We start from the raw sequence: 6,709 nt of genomic DNA, 5'->3' as shown, positions 1-6,709 counted from the left end.
ATGTTCCCACTAGGCTGTAAGAGCACTGTGCAGAGCGAGTTGTTTCTTAGCTTCCCAAAGAGCTGGAAGCAAGATGCTGTGGGGCCCAACTCGCCCTTTGGAAAGAAGCCTGCACGTTGTGCCTTTCAGCTCTAGGGCAAAGTAGCACACCCAGAGCAGAAGTCCTACTTCGGCCAGATCAGGCATGCAAAGAAACTGCGTTTCACAGGCCTTTGGAAGAGATGTTCCCGGTAGGCTGTAAGAGCACTGTGCAGAGCGAGTTGTTTCTTAGCTTCCCAAAGAGCTGGAAGCAAGATGCTGTGGGGCCCAACTCGCCCTTTGGAAAGAAGCCTGCACGTTGTGCCTTTCAGCTCTAGGGCAAAGTAGCACACCCAGAGCAGAAGTCCTACTTCAGCCAGATCAGGCCTGCAAAGAAACTGCGTTTCACAGGCCTTTGGAAGAGATGTTCCCGGTAGGCTGTAAGAGCACTGTGCAGAGCGAGTTGTTTCTTAGCTTCCCAAAGAGCTGGAAGCAAGATGCTGTGGGGCCCAACTCGCCCTTTGGAAAGAAGCCTGCACGTTGTGCCTTTCAGCTCTAGGGCAAAGTAGCACACCCAGAGCAGAAGTCCTACTTCAGCCAGATCAGGCTGCAAAGAAACTGCGTTTCACAGGCCTTTGGGAGAGATGTTCCCGGTAGGCTGTAAGAGCACTGTGCAGAGCGAGTTGTTTCTTAGCTTCCCAAAGAGCTGGAAGCAAGATGCTGTGGGGCCCAACTCGCCCTTTGGAAAGAAGCCTGCACGTTGTGCCTTTCAGCTCTAGGGCAAAGTAGCACACCCAGAGCAGAAGTCCTACTTCAGCCAGATCAGGCCTGCAAAGACACTGCGTTTCACTTTCCTTTGGAGGAGATGTTCCCACTAGGCTGTAAGAGCACTGTGCAGAGCGAGTTGTTTCTTAGCTTCCCAAAGAGCTGGAAGCAAGATGCTGTGGGGCCCAACTCGCCCTTTGGAAAGAAGCCTGCACGTTGTGCCTTTCAGCTCTAGGGCAAAGTAGCACACCCAGAGCAGAAGTGCTACTTCAGCCAGATCAGGCCTGCAAAGAAACTGCGTTTCACAGGCCTTTGGAAGAGATGTTCCCGGTAGGCTGTAAGAGCACTGTGCAGAGCGAGTTGTTTCTTAGCTTCCCAAAGAGCTGGAAGCAAGATGCTGTGGGGCCCAACTCGCCCTTTGGAAAGAAGCCTGCACGTTGTGCCTTTCAGCTCTAGGGCAAAGTAGCACACCCAGAGCAGAAGTGCTACTTCAGCCAGATCAGGCCTGCAAAGAAACTGCGTTTCACAGGCCTTTGGGAGAGATGTTCCCGGTAGGCTGTAAGAGCACTGTGCAGAGCGAGTTGTTTCTTAGCTTCCCAAAGAGCTGGAAGCAAGATGCTGTGGGGCCCAACTCGCCCTTGGAAAGAAGCCTGCACGTTGTGCCTTTCAGCTCTAGGGCAAAGTAGCACACCCAGAGCAGAAGTCCTACTTCAGCCAGATCAGGCCTGCAAAGAAACTGCGTTTCACAGGCCTTTGGAAGAGATGTTCCCGGTAGGCTGTAAGAGCACTGTGCAGAGCGAGTTGTTTCTTAGCTTCCCAAAGAGCTGGAAGCAAGATGCTGTGGGGCCCAACTCGCCCTTAGGAAAGAAGCCTGCACGTTGTGCCTTTCAGCTCTAGGGCAAAGTAGCACACCCAGAGCAGAAGTCCTACTTCAGCCAGATCAGGCCTGCAAAGAAACTGCGTTTCACAGGCCTTTGGAAGACATGTTCCCGGTAGGCTGTAAGAGCACTGTGCAGAGCGAGTTGTTTCTTAGCTTCCCAAAGAGCTGGAAGCAAGATGCTGTGGGGCCCAACTCGCCCTTTGGAAAGAAGCCTGCACGTTGTGCCTTTCAGCTCTAGGGCAAAGTAGCACACCCAGAGCAGAAGTCCTACTTCAGCCAGATCAGGCCTGCAAAGAAACTGCGTTTCACAGGCCTTTGGAAGAGATGTTCCCACTAGGCTGTAAGAGCACTGTGCAGAGCGAGTTGTTTCTTAGCTTCCCAAAGAGCTGGAAGCAAGATGCTGTGGGGCCCAACTCGCCCTTTGGAAAGAAGCCTGCACGTTGTGCCTTTCAGCTCTAGGGCAAAGTAGCACACCCAGAGCAGAAGTCCTACTTCAGCCAGATCAGGCCTGCAAAGAAACTGCGTTTCACAGGCCTTTGGAAGAGATGTTCCCGGTAGGCTGTAAGAGCACTGTGCAGAGCGAGTTGTTTCTTAGCTTCCCAAACAGCTGGAAGCAAGATGCTGTGGGGCCCAACTCGCCCTTTGGAAAGAAGCCTGCACGTTGTGCCTTTCAGCTCTAGGGCAAAGTAGCACACCCAGAGCAGAAGTCCTACTTCAGCCAGATCAGGCCTGCAAAGAAACTGCGTTTCACAGGCCTTTGGAAGAGATGTTCCCACTAGGCTGTAAGAGCACTGTGCAGAGCGAGTTGTTTCTTAGCTTCCCAAAGAGCTGGAAGCAAGATGCTGTGGGGCCCAACTCGCCCTTTGGAAAGAAGCCTGCACGTTGTGCCTTTCAGCTCTAGGGCAAAGTAGCACACCCAGAGCAGAAGTCCTACTTCAGCCAGATCAGGCCTGCAAAGACACTGCGTTTCACAGGCCTTTGGAGGAGATGTTCCCACTAGGCTGTAAGAGCACTGTGCAGAGCGAGTTGTTTCTTAGCTTCCCAAAGAGCTGGAAGCAAGATGCTGTGGGGCCCAACTCGCCCTTTGGAAAGAAGCCTGCACGTTGTGCCTTTCAGCTCTAGGGCAAAGTAGCACACCCAGAGCAGAAGTGCTACTTCAGCCAGATCAGGCCTGCAAAGAAACTGCGTTTCACAGGCCTTTGGAAGAGATGTTCCCGGTAGGCTGTAAGAGCACTGTGCAGAGCGAGTTGTTTCTTAGCTTCCCAAAGAGCTGGAAGCAAGATGCTGTGGGGCCCAACTCGCCCTTTGGAAAGAAGCCTGCACGTTGTGCCTTTCAGCTCTAGGGCAAAGTAGCACACCCAGAGCAGAAGTCCTACTTCAGCCAGATCAGGCCTGCAAAGAAACTGCGTTTCACAGGCCTTTGGAAGAGATGTTCCCGGTAGGCTGTAAGAGCACTGTGCAGAGCGAGTTGTTTCTTAGCTTCCCAAAGAGCTGGAAGCAAGATGCTGTGGGGCCCAACTCGCCCTTTGGAAAGAAGCCTGCACGTTGTGCCTTTCAGCTCTAGGGCAAAGTAGCACACCCAGAGCAGAAGTCCTACTTCAGCCAGATCAGGCCTGCAAAGAAACTGCGTTTCACAGGCCTTTGGGAGAGATGTTCCCGGTAGGCTGTAAGAGCACTGTGCAGAGCGAGTTGTTTCTTAGCTTCCCAAAGAGCTGGAAGCAAGATGCTGTGGGGCCCAACTCGCCCTTTGGAAAGAAGCCTGCACGTTGTGCCTTTCAGCTCTAGGGCAAAGTAGCACACCCAGAGCAGAAGTGCTACTTCAGCCAGATCAGGCCTGCAAAGAAACTGCGTTTCACAGGCCTTTGGGAGAGATGTTCCCGGTAGGCTGTAAGAGCACTGTGCAGAGCGAGTTGTTTCTTAGCTTCCCAAAGAGCTGGAAGCAAGATGCTGTGGGGCCCAACTCGCCCTTGGAAAGAAGCCTGCACGTTGTGCCTTTCAGCTCTAGGGCAAAGTAGCACACCCAGAGCAGAAGTCCTACTTCAGCCAGATCAGGCCTGCAAAGAAACTGCGTTTCACAGGCCTTTGGAAGAGATGTTCCCGGTAGGCTGCAAGAGCACTGTGCAGAGCGAGTTGTTTCTTAGCTTCCCAAAGAGCTGGAAGCAAGATGCTGTGGGGCCCAACTCGCCCTTTGGAAAGAAGCCTGCACGTTGTGCCTTTCAGCTCTAGGGCAAAGTAGCACACCCAGAGCAGAAGTCCTACTTCAGCCAGATCAGGCCTGCAAAGAAACTGCGTTTCACAGGCCTTTGGAAGAGATGTTCCCGGTAGGCTGTAAGAGCACTGTGCAGAGCGAGTTGTTTCTTAGCTTCCCAAACAGCTGGAAGCAAGATGCTGTGGGGCCCAACTCGCCCTTTGGAAAGAAGCCTGCACGTTGTGCCTTTCAGCTCTAGGGCAAAGTAGCACACCCAGAGCAGAAGTCCTACTTCAGCCAGATCAGGCCTGCAAAGAAACTGCGTTTCACAGGCCTTTGGAAGAGATGTTCCCACTAGGCTGTAAGAGCACTGTGCAGAGCGAGTTGTTTCTTAGCTTCCCAAAGAGCTGGAAGCAAGATGCTGTGGGGCCCAACTCGCCCTTTGGAAAGAAGCCTGCACGTTGTGCCTTTCAGCTCTAGGGCAAAGTAGCACACCCAGAGCAGAAGTCCTACTTCAGCCAGATCAGGCCTGCAAAGACACTGCGTTTCACAGGCCTTTGGAGGAGATGTTCCCACTAGGCTGTAAGAGCACTGTGCAGAGCGAGTTGTTTCTTAGCTTCCCAAAGAGCTGGAAGCAAGATGCTGTGGGGCCCAACTCGCCCTTTGGAAAGAAGCCTGCACGTTGTGCCTTTCAGCTCTAGGGCAAAGTAGCACACCCAGAGCAGAAGTGCTACTTCAGCCAGATCAGGCCTGCAAAGAAACTGCGTTTCACAGGCCTTTGGAAGAGATGTTCCCGGTAGGCTGTAAGAGCACTGTGCAGAGCGAGTTGTTTCTTAGCTTCCCAAAGAGCTGGAAGCAAGATGCTGTGGGGCCCAACTCGCCCTTTGGAAAGAAGCCTGCACGTTGTGCCTTTCAGCTCTAGGGCAAAGTAGCACACCCAGAGCAGAAGTCCTACTTCAGCCAGATCAGGCCTGCAAAGAAACTGCGTTTCACAGGCCTTTGGAAGAGATGTTCCCGGTAGGCTGTAAGAGCACTGTGCAGAGCGAGTTGTTTCTTAGCTTCCCAAAGAGCTGGAAGCAAGATGCTGTGGGGCCCAACTCGCCCTTTGGAAAGAAGCCTGCACGTTGTGCCTTTCAGCTCTAGGGCAAAGTAGCACACCCAGAGCAGAAGTCCTACTTCAGCCAGATCAGGCCTGCAAAGAAACTGCGTTTCACAGGCCTTTGGGAGAGATGTTCCCGGTAGGCTGTAAGAGCACTGTGCAGAGCGAGTTGTTTCTTAGCTTCCCAAAGAGCTGGAAGCAAGATGCTGTGGGGCCCAACTCGCCCTTTGGAAAGAAGCCTGCACGTTGTGCCTTTCAGCTCTAGGGCAAAGTAGCACACCCAGAGCAGAAGTCCTACTTCAGCCAGATCAGGCCTGCAAAGAAACTGCGTTTCACAGGCCTTTGGAAGAGATGTTCCCACTAGGCTGTAAGAGCACTGTGCAGAGCGAGTTGTTTCTTAGCTTCCCAAACAGCTGGAAGCAAGATGCTGTGGGGCCCAACTCGCCCTTTGGAAAGAAGCCTGCACGTTGTGCCTTTCAGCTCTAGGGCAAAGTAGCACACCCAGAGCAGAAGTCCTACTTCAGCCAGATCAGGCCTGCAAAGAAACTGCGTTTCACAGGCCATTGGAAGAGATGTTCCCACTAGGCTGTAAGAGCACTGTGCAGAGCGAGTTGTTTCTTAGCTTCCCAAAGAGCTGGAAGCAAGATGCTGTGGGGCCCAACTCACCCTTTGGAAAGAAGCCTGCACGTTGTGCCTTTCAGCTCTAGGGCAAAGTAGCACACCCAGAGCAGAAGTCCTACTTCAGCCAGATCAGGCCTGCAAAGAAACTGCGTTTCACAGGCCTTTGGAAGAGATGTTCCCACTAGGCTGTAAGAGCACTGTGCAGAGCGAGTTGTTTCTTAGCTTCCCAAAGAGCTGGAAGCAAGATTCTGTGGGGCCCAACTCGCCCTCTGGAAAGAAGCCTGCACGTTGTGCCTTTCAGCTCTAGAGCAAAGTAGCACACCCAGAGCAGAAGTCCTACTCCAGCCAGATCAGGCCTGCAAAGAAACTGCGTTTCACAGGCCTTTGGAGGAGATGTTACCGGTAGGCTGTAAGAGCACTGTGCAGAGCGAGTTGTTTCTTAGCTTCCCAAAGAGCTGGAAGCAAGATGCTGTGGGGCCCAACTCGCCCTTTGGAAAGAAGCCTGCACGTTGTGCCTTTCAGCTCTAGGGCAAAGTAGCACACCCAGAGCAGAAGTGCTACTTCAGCCAGATCAGGCCTGCAAAGAAACTGCGTTTCACAGGCCGTTGGAAGAGATGTTCCCGGTAGGCTGTAATAGCACTGTGCAGAGCGAGTTGTTTCTTAGCTTCCCAAAGAGCTGGAAGCAAGATGCTGTGGGGCCCAACTCGCCCTTTGGAAAGAAGCCTGCACGTTGTGCCTTTCAGCTCTAGGGCAAAGTAGCACACCCAGAGCAGAAGTCCTACTTCAGCCAGATCAGGCCTGCAAAGAAACTGCGTTTCTCAGGCCGTTGGAAGAGATTTTCCCGGTAGGCTGTAAGAGCACTGTGCAGAGCGAGTTGATTCTTAGCTTCCCAAAGAGCTGGAAGCAAGATGCTGTGTGGCCCAACTCGCCCTTTGGAAAGAAGCCTGCACGTTGTGCCTTTCAGCTCTAGGGCAAAGTAGCACACCCAGAGCAGAAGTCCTACTTCAGCCAGATCAGGCCTGCAAAGAAACTGCGTTTCACAGGCCTTTGGAAGAGATGTTCCCGGTAGGCTGTAAGAGCACTGTGCAGAGCGAGTTGTTTCTTAGCTTCCCAAAGAGCTGGAAGCAAGATGCTGTGG

Source organism: Equus caballus, chromosome 17, assembly GCF_041296265.1.
Source record: "Equus caballus isolate H_3958 breed thoroughbred chromosome 17, TB-T2T, whole genome shotgun sequence".
Taxonomy (NCBI): Eukaryota; Metazoa; Chordata; class Mammalia; order Perissodactyla; family Equidae; genus Equus; species Equus caballus.
The sequence above is the reverse complement of the archived record's forward strand: the minus strand, read 5'-3'. Positions refer to the sequence as shown.